Below are 22,448 nucleotides of genomic sequence, written 5' to 3' on the forward strand. Positions count from 1 at the left end.
TGCCTTGGAAGCTTGAAGTATCACTGATGGTTGATCTCTAGCACTATCAGTACATCTTTCCCAGATACTTAGAAAGCTTCCTTAGGAGAGTCATCAAATGGAAACAATATGCCTGTCTCCTTTCTATTCCGCATTACAGAATGGAAACTTCTGTAACTGACTAGCTTGCATCCATTCTGTCTAAATAGCTGGAACACTTCTTAAGAAATATCACACACACACACACACACACACACACACAGATATACACGTTTCACACAAAAGATATTGTTAATGTAAAGTTAAAGTCATTTAGCATGGAAAGTGAGATAATTGTCCTAATGTTGATATAAATATTGGTAAGAATATCACCTTACTGCTATTGATATTTTTGCACATGTTTTCTAGTCATTACAGACCATCTAGTGTCATTTCCTATTTTGAAATTTCTTTTCTTACTTGAAAGGCCTTCCCCCTTTATTCGCTATCAATTTAAGTCTACCTCATCTTTCACCTTCTAATGAGTCTGTATCTGTCTCTCTCTTTAAATATCCCTGCATACCACGTGTATTCCTTCCTTTTGTTTATTCCAGAAGCACTAATGTAATTGAGCAATTGATTAAATAATGTATTCTTAGGATTATTATAATGATTATAATAATAATTATTATATTATTATAATCATTATTTTCAATCATTCTATGTTGAAAAAAAAATGTTGATCCCTTCCTTTGCCAGCCTCCTTTGCAGCTAGGAATGAGACATGTGACCCAGTTCTAGCCAATGAGATGTAAGGGGAAATATACTGGTACCCTACGAAAAAGATATATTCTCCATGTCAAAAGGGAAAAGATATATGTGGAGGCTCTCTTGTGGCCTTGGCTCTTCTATTGCCCTTCCTTTGGATGAGGTTATGAAGGATGTAATATCTGGATTTGCAGAACCATCTTGTGAACAAAATGGGAAGCCCAAGAGACTCTTGGAGTTGCCAACCCAGTGCTCTTAACAATGTGGAGCTGCTGAACTAGGTCTGGAATGACCATCCTCCAGCTTCTTATTATATAATTTAATTTAATGCCTTTATTATTTACATCATTATTAATTTGGTATACTGTTCCTGGGAGCCAAAGGGACTCTAACCAACACAGTACGAATATTAAAATCCCTCAGAAACATCATCTCACTTTTAATTTTGATACTCCTGAGAACTTGGTCCAGTGCGTAATACAAAGAGGTAGCTAAATAAATACATGCAATCTACATGTTTTTTTCTTTGTTTTCTCACCACTTTCTCCCCCACCAAAGAACTTCTTGAAAATTAATTGCAGATTCTTATTTAAAAGACTGCTGAATTGGAATAAGGAACTTTCCCTACATGGGTCTGTTACAGAAGATGCATATATGTCATGATGTAGCTTATGTTCACTTTGCCATGGCAAATTTCAATGATTGTGAACTTCATAAATGCATGCTTCTAGAGGGCAGAGGTCTTTCTTTTTCATCTTTATATATACCAGTGCCAGCCCTGTGCCTTGCAGAGAGTGTATGGACAATGGGTGAGTAAGTTGGGGAAGAGAGGAGGAAAGAAAATTAGAAGCAGGAAAATGCATTTGGCTACTTGAAGAGTATGAGATAGATAACTGTAAATTCATTGAACCAGAAATATTGCCTTATTCATCTTTGCATCTTCTACACTAGTATCTCTGAAAGTATAGTCTGATTATTCAGAACCGACTGGAGCTTTGCTAGAATTCACATTCCTGGGCCCCACTCCAGAACTCGAGAGAGAAAAATCTCTGAAGGTAGATCCAGGAATCCGTGATTTTGCTCACTTGCAAATCATTGCTCTAGTGCCTAGCAAGGTATTTTGTATATGCTAGACATTCAGTAAATAATAGAATGAATAAATGAATGATGTAAAGATAGAACAATCTCTCAAACTCAGATATAGTCTCTAAAGTCATTCTTTTAAAACCTAATATCTATTTGATGAGGCAGAATATTTCATTTAAAAAGTAGAAAAGTCCCTTTTGCAAGTGGGCAAAATACCTTTACAACCAACATGACAAACTATTAAATGATACACTTGGTCTCAAATATAAATAACTTCAAAGCAAGAATAAGATTTCTTTTAAAATACTTGGGGAACTTCCCTGGTGGTGCAGTGGTTAAGAATCTGCCTGCCTGTGCAGGGGACACGGGTTCAAGCCCTGGTCCAGGAAGATCCCACATGCCGCGGAGCAACTAAGCCCGTGCACCACAACTACTGAGCCTGCACTCTAGACCCCGCAAGCCACAACTACTGAGCCTGCGAGCCACAACTACTGAGCCCATGCGCCACAGCTACTGAAGCCCGCATGCCTAGAGCCCGTGCTCCGCAACAAGAGAAGCCACCTCAGTGAGAAGCCTGCGCACTGCAGTGATGAGTAACCCCTATTCATCACAACTAGAGAAAGCTCACACGCAGCAATGAAGACCCAATGCAGACAAAAATAAATAAAATTTAAAAAATAAAATACTTGGGCACTTAGAAATGAAGTCAAAACATTCTAGGTCCCCAACCCCTTAAATATTCCTGTCTACTTCTCTGACACTTTCCCCCATGTACTCCTCCTCAGAACCTGGGTGTAACTTGATTTGGCACTGGTTCATTGAAGAATGAGCTCATTTTCTAGACAGGGGTAGAATATGTCTATAGAGAACAAAATGGTAAGCACAGATTCCTCTTCGAAGTGTAATCTGGCTGTTCCCACCTCTTCAACCCAAGTGGAAAGCTGAATCATCTCCATGACAGACACAGCCCCAATTCTTTCAAAGCTATGGTTACAGAGATTTGTGCTTTCCTGCTTTGCTGAAATAGGGAAATAGGGTTATGCTACATATGATCTATCCTGGGATAACCAGATCAACTGTATAAAGAGGCACCATCTGGATTCTTTCTATGCAGGAAGTGAGAAAGCTCTTGCTTGAATAGCTGATGTTGGGGAATCTGTTTTAACAGTGTGTGGTTTCAAAGAAGTGAGGAAGCATCTGTTTGGAGGGAGTGAAGAGATCTTCTTTAGCCAAGTAGTTTGCACAACAAATTGGATGATCTAACCCCACCCTAGCTATCCAAACTTATCTCTCTCCTCTTAACAGAGTCAAGCCAGTTTTTTCTCCTTGGCGCAACATCCCATGTTCCTTACAATCTCCATGGTCTTGGCCAAGATCTTTTGCCCCAGCTGGAATACCTTACTTTCTTACACTCGTCTTCCTAATAATAAGGAGGCTAAAGCTCCTAATAATCTAGTGGTAACTATATGGTAACTATGTGGTAACTACATACATTGTTTCCTTTAATCCTCACAACAACTCCAAGAAATAGGTACTATAATTATCTTCATTTTATAGGTAAGTAATGGATAATCAAAGAGATAAAATTACTTGGCTAAGGTCATCCAGACAGTATGTTTGCAGAACTGAGATTCATATCCAAGGATGTTTGATTCTAAAGTCCATGCTTGGAACCATTATGCACTCATTGGAATTGTTTTTGCACCTCCAAGTCCACGGTCCATGAAGCCCTCTATCTATCTATTTATTTATTTATTTGCCACAGTGTGTGGCATGTGGGAACTTAGTTCCCCAAGCAGGGATTGAACCTGCGCCCCCTGCAGCGGAAGCATGGAATCTTAACCACTGGACCACCAGGGAAGTCCTGAAGCCCTCTTTTTAAAACTGATTATTATTTAAACCATACATATTGGTACTTTAAATAACAAAATCATAGAGTGTCAGAGAAATGACTTCACAGGCCATCTTGATCACCTCTCTTCTTTTATAGACAAGAAAATTGAGGCTCAGAAAGAGGCTGTTCCTGTCAGAGGTCTCACAGAACTCAGTCATGCACATAGGGCAGAACTTTGATGATTCTGGGGCCCCTTCCTAGAGTAGGTCAAGTGCAAGGGCCCGGGAATATGTGTTCTAAAAATAGCTCCATGGGGCTTCCCTGGTGGCGCAGTGGTTAAGAATCCGCCTGCCAATGCAGGGGACATGGGTTCGAGCCTTGGTGCGGGAAGATCCCACATGCCATGAAGCAACTAAGCCCGTGCGCCACAACTACTGAGCCTGCGCTCTAGAGCCCGCAAGCCATAACTACTGAGCCCGCGTGCCACAACTACTGAAGCCCGCGCGCCTAGAGCCCGTGCTCCACAACAAGCGACGCCACGGCAATGAGAAGCCTGTGCACCACAACAAACAGTAGCCCCTGCTCGCTGCAACTAGAGAAAGCCCGCATGCAGCAACGAAGACCCAATGCAACCAAAAATAAACAAATAAATAAATTTATTAAAAAAAATAGCTCCATGATTGGGTCCAATCATCAGGCAAAGTTGGGAATCACGAATATTCTATATCACTTGGTGTTTCATCTGTGTTTAATGTTTCATCTATTTCATCTGTTTGTCTTATCTCTCAAATATTACTCTTTGGAAACCTTGTTATATACTTCAGTATTCCTTACAGTGTCTAGCTAGGAAGGAGCTAGACATATTTTAAGTGCCTAGCAAATGCTTGTGAAGCAAAATGAAGAAAGTTTTAGATACTGAATATTTCATTAGGAGGTGGCAGGGAAATGAATTATGGCAATTAGGTTCAAGGCCATGTAGAGCAAACATTCCAGGTGGGAGGCAAAATAGGTGATAATTATAAAATGTGGCTTGTTTCATTTGCTTCAGCTCATAATGACTTGGAAGCCTAGTTGCACAAAGATTTCGGATAGCAGAGTCCTGACTTTCTTTTGTCTTCCTAAGCTGGGTAGACATGCTGAGTAAATGTGATCCCCAGATGCTCAGGACATGTCTTGTTCTGCTCTGAACACATGGAACCAAGCCCTGGTGACACTCTTGCCTTGGAGTGGCAGAGCCTTATATGGAAGCAGAGTGCACTTTTCACTTTACTGGGGGATCTTTAAATAGCAGGGAACAGCAACTCAAAGCTTTTCAAAGAGCTACTTAAAGTTATTTTTCTCCATGACAACAGCCTGCCAATAAGGATAGAATTTAAAGAGCTAGTACCCCAAGAAGAAAGAGAAAAGGAAAATTTCCCTGCCAAAATGAATGCTCAGAGATGAACCACAGCCGGAGTGTAAATTCTATACATTGACTCACAACTATAGAACAGATGAGATGAGCAATCAAATTGCATTCTTTAATTATCTGTGTGCAAAATCAGAAGGATATTTAAAGGTGTTCACTTGGTGGTAGATGGGGTGGAGGGAGATACTGGCGTATGCTATGATTTCTTGTGCTGAAATGATGGATTCTTTCTTTTATTATTTTTTTTATTACCCTTAAAGATTCAGAGGATTGATTTTGTTTTGGGCTCCTAAAGATCAACTTCTAAATAATCCTCCTAGACTTCTTGTGCCTTAACCTTGCAAAAACACCTTTTTCTCTGCCTCACGTAATATGACTCCCAGGACAGGCTGTAGTGGACTCAACTCCTGATTCCCTATTTTCTATCAAATGAAAATATTCAGATGCTTTCTCAGGGAACGCCCACAGTGTTGTTGTTGTTGTTGTTTAAAATTAAGATTTTACATTTTTAGAGCAGATTTAAGTTCACAAAGTGAGGAAAAGGTACAAAAATTTCTCATATACCCCCTGCCCCTACACATGCCTCCTCATTATTAAAATCTTCCACCAGTGTGGTATATTTATTATAATTGATGAGTCTTCACTGACACATCACAATCACCCAAGGTCCATAGTTTACATTATGGTTCACTCTTGGTGTTGTTCATGCTATGGGGTTGGACAAATGTATAATGACATGTATCCATCATTACGGTATCATACACAGTATTTTCACTGCTCCAAAAATCCTCTGTGATCCACCTATTCATCCCTTCCCCAATCTCTCAACCCCTGGAAACCAGTGATCTTTTTACTGTCTCCATGGTTTTGCCTTTTCCAGAAAGTCACATAGTTGAAAATCACACAGCATGTGATTGGTTCCTATCACTTAGTAATATGCAGTTAAGGTGCCTCCATGTCTTTTCATGGCTTGATAGCTTTTATTTCCTTTTTGGTGTTGAATAATATTCCATTGTCTAGATGTACCAGTTTATTTATCCATTCACCTACTGAAGGACATCTTGATTGCTTCCAGGTTTTGGCAACTATAAATAAAACTGCTATAAACATTCATGTGTGGACATAAGTTTTCAACTCCTTTGGGTAAATACCAAGGAGGATGATTGCTGGATCTGCTGGATCATATGGAAAGGTATGTTCAGTTTTGTAAGAAACTTTCCAACTGTCTCTCAAAGTGACTGCATTATCCTGCACTGCCATCAGCAATGAATGAGGGCTCCTGTTGTCCACATCCTCACCAGCATTTGGCGTGGTCAGTGTTTTGGATTTCCGGCCATTGTAATAGGTGTGTAGTGGTATCTCATCGTTGTTTTAATTTTCATTTTCCTGATGACATACGATGTGGAGCATCTTTTCATATGCTTATTTGCATCTGTATAGCTTTTTTGGTGAGGTGTCTGTTAAGGTCTTTGGTCCATTTTTTAATTGGGTTATTAGTTTTCTTACTGTTGAGTCACATTGAGTTTTTATTTCTCTGTTCTCAGAGGACATCTTAATCCCCCAGGTTGGGGGGATTTATAAGATTTATCTTCTACTCCTAACTGTCCCCGAGAATAGGGTACACTTTCCCCGATAACCTTCTTAGCCTCCACCCTCAACCAAGTCCTAGACCAACTCAGCGCATTAGCTTTAGAAATGATCAGTCCCAGAGTAGTACAGACTCATTTTCTATCTGATATAGGGATACCCTCTCCAGTGTTCCCTACAAGTGCTCATCTGGACCTAGGACTCCCTCTAGCTTGACAGTGGCAAGTTTCACCACTGACCAGTGCCAGGGATTACCATTCATTTAACAGATATTATTGGATGCACTTTATATGTCAAGCTCTGAGCTGGGCACTGGAACAGTGAATCAATCAGACAATTATCAACTTCTTCCTTAAGGGTTAAAAGTGGCTTTCCTATAATGACCAGCTCTAATTCTGCCCACTGAAACTATATAATCAGCTATTGTATTCCTTTGGAAATTTAAAGACAATCAGACCCCCCAAAGCACATTGGCATTCTGGTCACCCCTTCCTTTGTATGTGCTCCCATTGGTCAATGACCCATTCAAAGGAGACTGCTCACATTTCACCTTACTTCCTGGGCTCTTCTGCCTGTGTTGGATGGTTAGGGCTTCTTACAGTTGCCCACATCTGTGGAGTTACATTGCTTGACATGTTTCTAGACTCTAGAGGTGCAAACTTGCATATGTATATGTCCCTTGGGGAGAAGGAGCTAAAAACATTAGCTTCAACCTGGGAAGTTGTTTTTCTTCTTCTGCTTTTTAACCAGAAAAATAAATGCGATTGTTGCTTTGAAAACTGAAATGCTAGCTTTTAAACAACTTGCAAATAACAGAGTTCAAGATTTCAAGGGGAAAACAGGCTCCATAAAAATTCTGTGACAGGAACCCCTACATTGTCCTTTTAGTTGGTAAACTGAGAATAAATGGTAACCAGAAAGTAATCGCCTCTAACTGCATTTCACTGAGAACTAATGTCCTTCTGACCAGTAAATGTTAACTTAGCCCCCAGGTACAGCTTGACTTTGAGGGAAGGGGCCCATGAATTTGGGGCCAGGCTGTTACCCCAAAGCACAGTCACTGCCAGCCCTGACAAGGGCTTGCAGCTGGTATTACCAAGGATCAGGCAATTCTTCTGCTCTTAGACTTGGCTTCTTTTAGGGCTGAAAGCATCAGACTAACTCCAGGAAGAGCTGACCATTTCTCTTACTTCAGATTCAGAAGGAATGATTTGTTCTCCTGACTGATTGTTCTCTGCTCGCACTTCCCACCTTGTTCTGCTCCCAGGATGTGCCTCCTGACTTCATCTGCCCTGCTCCTGGTCCAGGAGGCTGGCCTCTGCAGGTGCATCTCCTGGCTTGCCAGCTGGCTTCCAGTTCCATTTAGCCAATGAGAGGCCCAGGTGAGAGGGTGGGAAGGGAGAGAGGTCAGTGTATATCTTCCAAGCCCTGTGCTTCTGCAGCATGTCTCTAGAACCCAATTAATTCAAACTACAGCTCCTGCCAAGCAGCCCCTAATCTAGGGTTCCAGTTCTTGTTTGGCTCTAGGAACTCTACCTTCTGCCCTGGGCCTTGTTGGTAATGGCCTCCTATCATTAAACCTCTGGGTGCCTCAACCAAACTAACTTTTCCTTAATACTGCCTTCATCTCTGTCCTGTCTTTGTACCCTCTTCATTAAAATCATCTGGAATAAATTCTTTCCTGCCTGGGCCCTGACAGATAAACCTCTGCATGTTCAGTTCTCCTCTGTAGGGCATGGAGCATCATGCCATCAGCACCAGGGAAGCCTTCTTATCTCCTTTAGGCAGGTACAGTCTCCAGTCCCAGGACCAGAGGTTAGGCAATCTCAAGCTGGCAGCTCAGGAGATTTCTGAACCCCACCTATTAAATGAAACTCTTCTGGGGGTGGGGCCCTATAATTTCTCCTTTTAAAAAAGACCCATGGAACAAGAATGGCAAAATAGTGATAATTGTTCAAGTTGGGTGATGGGCACCTGGGGTTCATTATGCCATTTTCTCTACTTCTGTGTATTTTCATAAAAAAGAATTAGGTATGTAAGGTTCTAAGTTGAGAACCAGTGATTCAAAGTAGAGATCTGAAATTTGGTTTGCTAATCTCATTATTCCCTGTTTCCATTAGCCTTCATCACACCACGGTAGGGTCTCCATCTGTGTAAACAACTGAGATGAGACAAAGAGATCCAGCATCTTCCATTTACTGTAGTCCTAGGTACCAGAGACCCAGGACCTCCAGTCCCTACCACACAGATTCCTTTATAGATTGGGGTTGAGCAGATCTGGCCAAATCCCTTGGTGATTCCCAAACAGTTCCCACTCACACAGACATAGTTTGTGACCTTTAGCCAAATTCTGTAAGTATGGAATTAGAGAGTCCAAGTCACTACACTCTGGTGTGGCTCTCTCCTCTGTCCCTTCTTCTGAGAAATTCCTCAGAAGCCCCACAGTTCTATTTGACCCGTACCAGAAAAGGACCCAGACTTTTGAGGAAAAAATTCAGGTTTTTAGGCTCTGTTCCTGTGTGATCTTGGGCAAGACACCTACCTTTTCAATTTCTTTGATTTCTCTGATTTCATAGCATAGTAGTTAAAAGCACATCTCTGGGTTTGAATCATAGTTCTGCCACTTCCTGGCCATGTGACTCAGGGCAAGTTGCTTTACTTCTGTATGCCTCAAGTTTTTCATCTGTAGAATGGAAATACCAATGGAAACCACATCATTGGGTTGTTGGGGAGATAAAATGAGCTATCTGAGCTATCACATGTAAAGGGAGTAAGTAGCATGGTGCCTGGTGTACAGTAAGTTCTAAGTAAGTGCTAGCTGATGCTGTATCATTAGTGCTAATTACATTTATATTTGTAACTTTGGAGGACTAGGCAGAAGGAAACATAGCAACAGTTTCAGATAGAGAGTTTCCAGGGGTTTTAAAAAATCACAATAAAATTTGAGAGCTACCATTGTAGATCTTGTAAATATTAACGGCTATAAAATCTGGAGTTAAAAAAGATCCATTCAAACAAGCCAGGGTGGCTGACTCCCTAGTTCCTAGTCATTTTGTATAGTTCTGGGCTTCAGCACCTGCCTGGGTAGAAGGCCTGGCTGGATCTGGAACTGAGCTTCCCCTGCTCTGGCCTGGACTGACACAACAGCCCAAGTTACAGGGTTTGATGGGTGGGAGGTGGTAGTGAAGGGAAGAGCAGAGAAGCATTGAGAATGCTCCTAAATCAAACAGAAAAGCCAAAATGCCTAGGTGGCCTTGGCTCCTGTATGTCCATTCTCAGCCAACTCGAGGACACACGGCTTCATTTAGTAAATCTGACCTCATGTTCATGTCAATTAAAAACTATGCAAATGTGTTTTGAATTTTCTAGGCAAGCGTGTATTACCTCCTAATGCTGACCATTAAAATTCCTGATAAAATCCAATCTCCAAAAGTTGGACAGCAAGAGAGAGAGAGAGAAAAAATCTAGCCCTTTTAATAATTAAGCACAAAAAATATAGTAGTGTATAATTATACCCTAAAGAACAACTCCTTAAGTCCTCCCTTAACTGGGAGGAAAAGGCTAGCCAGCCCCTTTTCCTCACCGAATCCTCACCTTTTCCTAATCTAACCTAACCTAGACAACACCTGTAGTCTCCAGCTTAAGAACACTTGTTTCAATGTTTTGTTTTGTTTTGTTTTTTCCAGTGTAGATCTGGGCTTTATAGAAGCCAGATACTGAATGACATAAACTGATTCATTCTGAAATCAATGTCTAACAAAAGGTTGAAAGCTAGCCTTTCCTTAGACAAGTATGTCTTTACTGTGAAATACCAGTCACTTACACTCTCTGGCATATTCTGCTAATTTTTCCCACTTCTTGTGGCATGTGTTTAAAAGTCACTAGCTAAGAAAAGCCAGATATTCTACGGCTAGTTTTGATTTGTGAATGGCAAGGAAACATACAGTTATAGTGCAAGGACTCAATTATAACACATCACCACCTCTGTTGTCCTGACTGGGGAGTCACATCGGGGTGACTGCCTGCCTTTTGATACGTTCTGATAGCCATGTCTGTGCCATCCCCTTTCTTTGGGGGGAATGACTTTTCTTTCCAAGTTCTCATCTCTCCACTCCCTGCTCTATCATGTGTCCTGGACAGAAGCTGTGTAACAAAGCCTTGCTGGCCACAGTGGATGGTTTAATGGTAGGCAGCTGCGCTAAACTAAGTAGCCAGTGCCTCACACCTCACTTTGGGTCAGGGACCCAAGCTGGTCTCACCAGAGTCCTTCCTCAGGATTTATTCCCCCTGCTCCTAACACATTATTATGAAAATTCTCAAACATACAACAAAGCTAAAAGAATTCTACAGTGAATACCCACCACCTAAACTCTACCATTAACATTTTACTACATCTGAATTATCACCTATCTATCCATCTATCCAGCTATTAATTCAAATTATTTTTGGTGCATTTCAAAGTAGGTTGTAGCTCTTAGTATACTTCTAAGTATTTCAGAAAGTATTAAGTAAGGTTCAATATTGGTTTATGGGTTTTTTTTAATATAAAAATCACATACAATAAAATGTTCATATGTTGTACATTTGCAGCACTTTGACAAATGTATACACTCAGGATTTATTTTCATCAGAAGTGGAGAGAAAGCTTCTTTCCTCTTTGGAAAGTGAGGCTCAAAGATGTGAGCCTAGAGTGGGGCAGTTATTACTCCAGCTTCAGATTCTTAAAGCCAGCTGGGGGAAGCTGACATACCAATATGGAGGCAGAGCTAAGAGATAAAAACAACTGTGAAAGTATTGTAGTCATTTCTGCCTTTTTTTTTTTTTTTTGCAGTTTGGTTACATGAGCTGATAAATTCTTTTATTTGCCTAAACTATTTTGAGTTGTTTTTCTTTTACTTGCATCTAGTCCTGACAATATATGTAAACTGTCCCCTTTAATTTTAAACAAGGTTTTATGTGTCTCCTGCAGGTATCAGGACCAAGTTGGGAGAGATTAAGAAAGTATAAAGTTTCTTAAAAATCTAAGAGACTGTGGTTCTAGTAAATTGAAAGTGTTGGCCTTAGCTAGGTTCTAGTTGTTGATCCCTTGTTTGTGGTATCAAGGGACAGTTTTGCACAGGCGCTAGCAACTTTATTCAAAGCAGAATCATTAACAAATAAAAAAAAGCAAAAGCATGACGTGTAACCTTGATATCAAAAATATAGTTATCGATATTAGAAGCAGGGCCCTAGTGAACTTGCTAATTATTCTTTCTAACTTTGAACATTACCCAGTTTTTGTGGCTTTAGCTAAATAATCACAGAAACAGAAACAGTGTGTTTTCACTGTTAGAGGTGGAATAGGTTGCAAAATGCCAAAATGGGTCCAATCTGGAAAATGTTGAGTCCATGTGCGAGAGAAGGGAAAAGAGAGGAAGACTCTCAATCATCCGAGGGGGAGTAAAGGAAGTATTTTATTGCCCAAGAGAAATTTCTTTTCTGGGTGTTTTGTTGTTGTTGTTGTTCTAACATATGATACTATTTATCAGTTGTGTTATTTTGGTATTTTATGGTCAGAATTGATTTCTTTTTCTCTATTTGTCTCAAACTAAGTACAAAGTTTTTCCTTGGTGATTTCTATAAAAGTTAGGAGAGTGGTTACTTTTGGGGAAGGGAAGGGCTTGTGAAAAGAAAGGGACTTGTGGAGGGTTTTCAGAATATGTATCCAAGTTCTGTTCTCTTGACCTGAATGATGTTTACAAGTGTGCTCACCCTACATTAAGCTATGCATTTGTTCTGTGGGGTTTCTGGTTTTGTGTTTTATATTTTACAATAAATGTCTTAAAATCTGAAGTGAATACGTAAAGATGTTAAGATTTGATAAAGCTCTAAGGTGGGTATACTATTAGTGCTTATTTCATTATATTCATTATTATTCTGTATCATCAGAATATTTCATAATTTAAAAAATTTACTCCTTAACCTCCAACACCACTTTGAAAGGACACAATTCTTACATTTCTGAGGCCTGTTGAAAGTGACAGTGACAGTCATCCCAAAACTGTCACTAGCACCTTCTTCCTTTGCACTGTCCCCTCAAATTAGCTCTTCAAGTTCCTCAGCTCTTTTGTGTGAATCTTAGCCTGCTGCATTTTATGTAGAACATCTGACCTTTCCTATATATTTTTACAAGTGCATATTAGATTTTATCTGACCAGATCTACACATTGCCAAAGTGAATGAGAATAGTTAAAGCAATTATTTGGGAAATTTATGTTAAAGCTTTCTTATTCAGATAATTCAAAGAGAAGCAGAGAAAATAGCGTAGTGGTGATTGTCCTGCTTCATGTAATTATTTCCACAGTTCCTCATTTTGTTTGGTTATTGAGGTTCTTTTCTCTTTTTAAAGACAATTTTTTTTTAGAGCAGTTTTAGGCTCATAGCAATATTGAGGGGACGGAAGAGAGATTTCCTGTACATTTCTTATTCCCACACATGCATAGCCTTCCCCATTACCAACATCACTCACCAGCGTAGTACATTTGTTGCCATGGATGAACCTACATTGACACATCAGAATCACCCCCAATCCATAGTTTACATTATGGTTCACTTCTGGTGAGGTACAAGCTGTGGGGTTGGACAGATGTATAATGACATGTGTCCATCATTATGGTATCATACACGGTATTTTCACTGCCCCCCAAATCCTCTGTGCTCCATCTATTCATCCCTCCCTCCACCTTCCTCAACCCCTGGCAATCACTGATCTTTTTACTGTCTCCATAGCTTTGCCTTTTCCAGAATGTCACATAGTTGGAATCACACAGTAGGCAGCCTTTTCAGATTGGTTCCTATCACTTAGTAATATGCATTTAAGGTTCCTCCATGTCTTTTCACAGCTTTTAGCTTATTTCTTTTTTAGTGTTGAATGATATTCTATTGTCTGGGTGTACCACAGTTTATTTATCATTCACCTACTGAAGGACATCCTGGTTGCTTCCAAGTTTTGGCAGCTATGAATAAAGCTGCTATAAACATCTGTGTGCAAATTTTTGTGCGGCTTTCAGGGTGAAGACAAGATGATGATGATGATGATTCAACTCCTCTGGGTAGGGAGTTGCAGCTGCTGAATCTGCTGGATCATATAGTAAGAGTATGTTCAGTGTTGTAAGAAACTGCCAAACTGTCTTCCAAAGTGACTGCACTATTCTGCACCGCCATGAACAATGAGTGAGAGTTCCTGTTGCTCCACATCTTTTCAACATTTGGTGTTGTCGGTGTTCTTGATTTTGGCCATTATAGTAGGTGTGTAGTGGTATCGTATTTTGGTTTTTTTCTTTTCTATTGCGGTTTATTACAGGATATTGAATATAGTTCCCTGTGCTATACTTTGGACTTTGTTGTTTACCCTTATTGTTGTTTTAATTGAGGTTCTTAAGAGCATTCTGATATAAGCAGGTAATTGGTGATAGCAACAGTTAATAATGTTTAAGAACTTGATATGTGCCAGGCATGTGCAAAGCACTTTACAGTATCAGCTGATTTAATAATTCCACAACTCTGTGAAATAAGTACTATTATTGTTTCTAATTAAAGAAAAAGGAAGACGGAGGCTTGTGAGGGCTCAGTTAGTATGAAACAGCAGGGCTGACTTCATGGACACGAGACCTGGGCAGTCAGTCGCACAGGGCCCTGTGATCAGCTTTGTATTTGGTTTAATGCTCTGAGGTCACTGTCTTGAAATTCTTAATAATTTTACACAAGGGGACCTGCGTTTTCATTTTATACTGGGCCTGGCAAATTATGCCCTGTGGGGTAGAGCTGGACATTTGACCCCAGAGGCTGTGCTGTTAAGCACTCTTCTATTCTGCTGCTTATCCCCCTCTAAATGAAGCTAGGAGAAGGAAAAACAAAGAAACAAAGCAAACAAACAAAAAATCAAAAACACCCCAAATGAAGAAAGAAATGAACAAATAAAAAAACTAGTAACTGACATGGCATATGCATATAACTAAAGATAGTAAGAAACTAATCTGGGAAGAATAATTTTAAAATGTGTGACTTGTACTTAAATGAACATTTCCTGGATATTATTCTTGGTAAATGAAATTAATATTTGAGACTTGTTCTACCTTAGGAAATGCATACACTCGCATGACGTTAAGTTCATTTTTCTATGTTCATCATATGTCTAAAGGCAAGAAATTTTTTCTGAAACAAACTTAATTTGGGGGAACAAGAGGGGTGAACTCAGCAAATCTGAGAAAAATCTGTCAATTTGCTCATTGTTTTTCCCAACTGAGGACAGCTTCTCATTGCCCAGCTTTCAGGCTTATAATCTTAAGCCTGTGCCAAATGAAGCTTAGGTACAGAAAGCACCTGGAAAATAACGGCTACACATTGGGGAAAGCTACACTGTGAGTGTCTTCCATCCATGTAAGATAATGGGGAGGGGTTTGGTCACTTCTTTTTCCTGTGATCACTTTATTTCCTGCTTGTTCTGATTGGGGTCTTGAAACTCCCTTTTCCCTCTGATTGCTGTGATGGCTATGTTTTCCATCTTATTGTGATTTTTGCCCTTGTTTTGCTTGTGATCTCCGTCTGTGCTTGTCTCTTCACTGGAGTTGCTCAATTTGAGTTACTAGTTAATAGCTTGTCTAATTTAGCCTCAAGGGTCCTCATCGCTTGGCAGTGAGATGAAGCTTGGCTCCTACTTCTCCCTGGTACGACTTGTTCAGTGGAGGACAAGGGTGAGGACTGGTGGCAGCAAAGAGGTGGAAGCTGGTCCAGAGGCTCCAGTCTTCATTCCCTGTGACCTGCTGAGGCATTTACTGCCTGTCCCTGGAGAGCTTTGAGGCTTAGATGCCTCAGGAGTTCTAAATCTTACAGCTTAGTGTTACTTCTTAATCAGAAAATGGCATCACAGGAGAAAGAGCTTTTCTGACTGCACAGGGGCCTGGCTAGGGTTCATGTATTGTTACTGACATTCCCCTTCTTGCCCCATCCAGTTCAACAATGCGCATCACTGTTTCCAAAAGGGTTTCCTCCTGTGTCAGGTGAGCACTTGTACAGGCAGGTCTGAAACAATATCCAGCTAAGGGTTCAGCCTTCTCACAGCTGGAATGCAGTTCCCAACAACCAACATTCCAAACTGAAGGATTGTCATGATAACTAATGTTTTGTTCATTCTGGATTAAGGATGGATGCCTAAATAATAAAAATAATACCTACTCCCAGCCCCAAGGTTTGCTTATATGTTCCTCACCATACACCTGTTAGGTAGGGAGGGTAAGAACCACTATTATTCCTATTTTGCTAGTGCAGAAACTGAGTTTCAGGAAAGCTGTGATTTGCCCAAGATCTAATAAGTCAGCTTAGATCTTTCTATGCCAAGAACAGAATTTCTCCATTACTGCATCACATCACTTCTATCATTAAACAAATTCAGAGTAGAAAGAAGGAAGTCATTTGAGAAAGCTGCATGTAGCTTTCAGGGTGAAGGTAGGATGATGATGATGATGATCTGTGATTTTAGCATGTGGACCTAAATTGTCATCCTATTCGGTGATGGTCAGGTATAGTCTGGGCTGACTGGAGGGTCATCTTTGCATCAGGGACCAAAGAACTTGACGGGAAGGAAAAATGCTGACCCTCCTGCCTACACCCCCAGGAAAATTAATCACCCTCAGAATAATGACCTCAAATTTTATGGTTAACTAAAGAGCAAATCGTGTTCTCTAGACTCTTACACTGACCAAGATTGAAAAAATCTTGGAAAGAATTTCTTGTTTCTCAAAGTGGAATACATGGCAGTGTGTCAGGGTCCCTGAAGATACATATTAAATTATGGTACATCTTCCCAGAGCACCAACTCTATTTGAGAAAAAACAGTAAACAAAAAGAGCAAACAAAACATGTTTATCGATTAAAAATACCAACATTTTAAGGGAAAGAAGGCAGTTTTGGCCTGAATTTTAACAAAGAGAAAAGCTGCACACCTGCAATGGGTCTCTTTGGGTTAATACATCCCAGGTACTAACCTTAGGAATAAATTTTCATTCTCTTGTATCTTTGGATGGTTTCTGTGAAAAGTCTGAGAAGCACCGGCCATTTTGGTAGACAAGTTGAAACTAAGAGAATTTAAATGATTCTCCTATGGTCACAGCAGGCCTGCACTCAAAGTCACCTGAATCCTTGTCTACCATTTTCTCCATTATTCCACAAATCCATTCTTTGTAATGAAAGTGTTTCTAAAACGAGAGTATATTTTCCTGCCTTAGGAAAACTAGGAGGCAGAAATGATGGCATATTGGAGAACGGAGACTGTGTTATAATGAGCATCATCCTCATCGCCAAAGCAACATGGGACACGGGCTGTTGAGTAGCTTGAGTTGAGTGTGAATGCAACCTAGGAAGGTCCAGCAAGGGGCTCTTCCAACCATGTTTCAGCTGTCATCTTGCTTCTAAGGCTTTGCCTCTTTCTTCCAAAGTAAAAAATAAATTCTGGTTATTAAGATAACTATGCTCAACCTTATTAAATATCAAGCAGTGCAAATTAACAGGGCAATAAGCTACAATCTTTATTCCTTAATTTATTGGTAATGATTTTTTTAACTAATGAAAATATTCAGTATTAGTGAGGATGAGAAAAAACAGTGAAATAGAAATTTATCCCACTTATCTGGTAGAATAACTTGAAAATATGTCCCCAAACCCTTAGATTTTGCACGTATTACCCTTTGACAAAATAATTCTACCTCTACAAAATTTTCCCCAAGGAAATATACAGGAAAGCATGCAGGGATTGATTTAGTTACAAAGATGTTCAATTAGAGGTTCTTGAGAACAGTGAAAAATTGGAAACAATTTAAATGTCTAATATTTGGGATTTGGTGAAATAAATTATATCTTTACAATAGAATACCACTGTATCTTGACTCCCTCATAGAAATAATGCTGTGAATGTTAAAAGGCATTAGAGTGAAGTAGTTAAAAGTAGGGATTCTAGAATCTGATTTCCAGGGTTTACAATCAGGTTGTGCCATTAACTAGCTGTGGGACTTTGAACAAGTTTGTTAAATTCTCAGTGCCTCAGTTTCATGAGAATAATGATATAGTATTATACTTTCCTTACAAGGAACATATTAAGTACTCATCAAATATTAGGTGTTGTTAGATAAGCAGTTACCAAGAAGGGAAGTTGTTTTTTTTTTTTACTTATTATTAACTAGAAATTACAGGTTAACAAAATAGTTCGTATAATATAATGGTATACTTTTTTTTTTTGCAGTACGCAGGCCTCTCACTGTTGTGGCCTCTCCCATTGCGGAGCACAGGCTCTGGACGCACAGGCTCAGTGGCCATGGCTCACGGACCCAGGCGCTCCGTGGCATGTGGGATCTTCCTGGACCGGGGCACGAACCCGTGTCCCCTGCGTCGGCAGGCGGACTCTCAACCACTGCACCACCAGGGAAGCCCATATTTTCTTTTAAAAGGCTCTTTTAGAGACTTTGGGATTGACAAAAAAAATTGTAAATCACTATATTATATACCTGTAACATATAATATTGTACATCAACTATACATCAATAAAAAAGAAAGTGAAAAAAAAATAAAAGGTTCTTTTAGATAGTTTAGACTAGTGGTTCCCAAACTGTGTGCCAAGGCATCCTGGGGCACTGCAGTGAACTCACAGGAGGCCTCCAGGATATTTTAAAATTTCAAGACAAACACAGCAACACCCCTGGACACTGTGTGAACTAATACTATTAAGTGGTTTGGACCTAACTACATAATAAACGTAATTTATATTGGTTTAAAGTACCAGAAAAAATTACTGAAACATTGAGGGTTCCATGAATGAAGAAAGTGTGAAACTTTTATAGTAGCCTATGGAATTTACCCAGATGTTAAATGTTACTGAGAAGTGGGATTTGTGTGCTTTACATTTTCTGCTTTTGATTTATCTGAACTTTTTAATTCTACTGTGAACCTTATTGTTTTAGTAAGACAATAAAATTTATTTTCAAAATAATTTCTTCCTGAATTTGTGCAATAACCATTTATTGAACATTACATGGGGTCAATTTCTGGGCTTGATACAGGAAGGCAAAGATGCCACACCCTCAAGGAGCACATAGTTGAGGGTGAGTGGAGAATGTAAACAAATGATTGCTGTGTGGTAGAAAAGGCTCTGAGTCAGAGGCTGGATTGGGAGCTCTGAACTCTGCTTTGGAGATAAGAAACCCTTCACAGAAGGCAGGTGTTAGGTGAGTCTTGCAGAATAAACGGGACTTCCCTAGATGGAAAAGGTGTAGAAGAATGTTCCTCCTTTCAGCCTGTGTGTAGAGGCTTGGATGGCTATGGGGGTTGTGGGGAGGGCAGTGGTAGGAGACTGGAAAGGTAGGCCAGATTAGAATGGGAAGGCTTTGATGGGTCATGCCCTCGACTGGACACTCATCTTGTAAAGGATGGGAAACACTGACAGGTTTTAAGTAGGGGAGTATTATAAGTGTTGTGCTGTGGAAGGATCACTCTGGCAGCACTGTGGAGACTAGACTTGGAGGCTGGAGCAGAGCTGCACAGGGCAGGGGACCAGCCAGGAGGATTTTGTAATAGTGTAAGAAGAGGTCACGAAGCCCCAAATGACTAATGACAAAGATTATATAATGGGCCTCTGTGGACCAAATCAGCAAAAGCAAATGATCCAGATGTAGCACATTATTCATTGCAAATATGTTGGTGTCTTTAAAAATAAAAACTTTGTTTTTTCTGATCATAAAGACAATACACAATTGGTATAGAAATTTAGAAGATGTAGAAATGTATAAAGAAGAAAATGAAGTATTTATATCCTATGAACTGGAGCTGAGATACATGTGTGTTTATATATCACATATAAAATATTAAATATGACATATTATATATAAATCCTGATATATGTCTCAAATATATACATATAATTTAAAACATGTGTACATGGTAAAGTCTGACTTACAGAAGGATAGAAAATTAAAATAATAATAATTACTGAGTGTTTACCAAATGCTAGACATTCTTGGAAGCACAAAATATATAATAACATATATATTAGCTTATTCAATCCTCAAAACAACCCTGTGAGATAGGTCTGTGTGTATTTTGCCATTTCTAGGTAAGAGAGTTGAAGGATAGAAAGATCAGTAAATTGTTCAATGTTCTATAATGTGTAAGTGTCAGAGCTGGGATTTGAACCCAAGCAGTTTATCTCCAGGGCCTGTACCCTTAAACCCCTAAAGTACAATTTTGAGTGGTATATTTAACTTCTGTTTTTAATTAATTGACTACACAGTGACTCTTTGACATTCTACTACTACAGTGTTGTCCAACTGAACTTCCTGCAGTGATGGACATATTCTGTATCTGCACTATCCAGTATGGTAGCTACTAGCTATGTGTAGCTACAGAGCACTAGAAATGCTGCTACTGTGAACGAGGAAATGCATTTGAAATTTTATTTAATTTTAATTAATTTAAATTTGAATAGCCACCTGTGGCTAATGGCTGTGCATTGGACAGCACAGACCTACAGAAGATAAAAAAAAACGAGTACCTCATTGCTTTGTCATACTCCCTCTCCAGTAATCATATGTAACCATGTTTGTTTATTTCTGACTTCAATCCTTTCCCATATTTATCTCTATTAGGTCCAGAAAATATGCCTATAATTTAATCTCTTCATTTACCTACTTTAAACACTGGATTGACTCTGCCATACAAAAGCGGTCCCCAACCTTTCTGACACCAGGGACCAGTTTCATGGAAGACAATTTTTCCATGGATGGGGGTGGGGCGGGGGATGGTTCAGGTGGTGATGTGAGCAATGGGGAGCCCCAGATGAAGCTTTGCTCCCTCACCCGCCCTTCACCTCCTGCTGTGCGGCCTGGTTCCTAACAGGCCACAGACCCATAGTGGTCTGTGGCCCGGGGCTTGGGGACCCCTGCCATACAAGATGAGGAATTAATTTTTGTATCACTTAAGATTCTTCTGATTGCAAGTGGAAGAAAAGCCAAATCAATCTGATTTGAGCAATAAAAAGGAAATTTATTGGCTCATATAAACAAGAACATCAGAGGCATTAGGAAGGCTGAATTCAGAGTTCAAACAATGTGAGCAGAACTCGATTTCAGCTCAGCTCTCTGCAGTCTGTAAGCTTCATCCTTAAATTCTATGTGGTGGGCAAAGCTGCAGGAGCCATAGGTTCATATTGTCTTAGAGTCCAGACTAGCATGTGTCTTTATTGTGTGCTATTTAACTGTGGCCACAATAACGTTTAGTTAAAACATACACACACAATCTCAGTGGTGTACAATGATAAGTATTTAACTCATATATGTGTGGGTTGGCTGAAGTCAGCTGATCTATGTTGGACATGGCTGGGTAGCTTTGCTGATCTTGGTTGGGACTGCTTACAACTCTGGGCTAGGATAGCTCAATGGTGTTCCTTGTGTCTCTCATCTTCCTCCTGGGACTAATGACCTACCCCAAGCATGTTCTCATGGTGATGATGAAGGTGCAAGAGCACAAGACCAGATGCACAAGCATATACCATTAGTCAAAGAAAGTCAAATGACTGTACCCCAAATCAATAAGCTGTAGACGTATGCTCCTCCCATGGAATTGAGAAGAAGGGAAGGAGTATTTCCAAGCAGATGAGCTTGGCTTGCTCGATTCAAAACCAGTGATTGTGGCCAAGGGCACGGATCTCACACTCTGGCCTTGGCCTAGGTCCTATATTCCATCCTGGGAACAGAGGTTACATTCAGATTCACCCAAACCATGTAGACTAAGAGTGGAAGAGGAACAGTTACCCCAAACTAAGATAAGAGTTCTGTTGGCCACATGAAGAGGAAATGGATATGAGATGGCAAACCACAATGACAATTATAACTTTAAACAATATACAAGTTTCCCCCACTATTTGAAAACAGAGCATTCCTAAGAAATCTTTTGCAAGCTGAAATGGTGTAAAGTGGAGAAAGCTTAGGATGCATCTTGCTAACGGATACACAAAATAAACTGAGATAAAGCACAGACACAGTTCAAAGCCCTGGTGGCTTGACGCTGAGATGCTGAGTGTAGTTCCAGGAAAGGAGTTTGACAATGCCACTCTCACTGCTCAGGGTGCACTGCCTCTACCACAGCTCACTGCAAAACAAACGCTGAATGCTATTCTACTGTCGCTTTTCACCTTTTCTTGTACAAGCAAAAATTCTTTTCAGATTTCTTTCGGTTAGTGAAAACAGGTATTAATGTAGGCGTTTCGTAAAAGTGAAGGGGTGTAAAGCAAACTTCTGAAAAGCAGGGGACACCTGTACTTAAATTTCTGTTTCTTGAGACTTTGGTTTCAGATAGTATCCTCTGACATCATATTCATGAATTCCCTTTCACCCCCACATTTCCCACTTCTGTCAGCTTGATCATTCAAGCTGTTTGTTTATATTTATGAAGGAAGGACTGGGTACTTAACAAAGGTGGCTGGGTGTGTCTGGTGCAGTCTCTTCTCTGCCACTGGATAGGTAGGTTTCCTTGGTAGGCATTTCCCTCTGAAGATGGGTACTGGCTGCATATATGGGTGGGACATGTCAACTGACAAACTTCCCTTTAGGGTGCAAGCATATGGGATCATGCAAATGGTATTCTTTTCCCCACAAAACACCCAGAACGGAGGGCTTCACTGTAGAATGCCAAATCCCATACAAGGAGCCTTAGTTCTGTCCAGGCAGCAATCTTATCTTCTTAAAAGAGCAGATCTGGGGAGGAGGTGAGGGTTTCCAAATCTGCACT

Source organism: Phocoena sinus, chromosome 16 (assembly GCF_008692025.1).
Source record: "Phocoena sinus isolate mPhoSin1 chromosome 16, mPhoSin1.pri, whole genome shotgun sequence".
NCBI lineage: Eukaryota > Metazoa > Chordata > Mammalia > Artiodactyla > Phocoenidae > Phocoena > Phocoena sinus.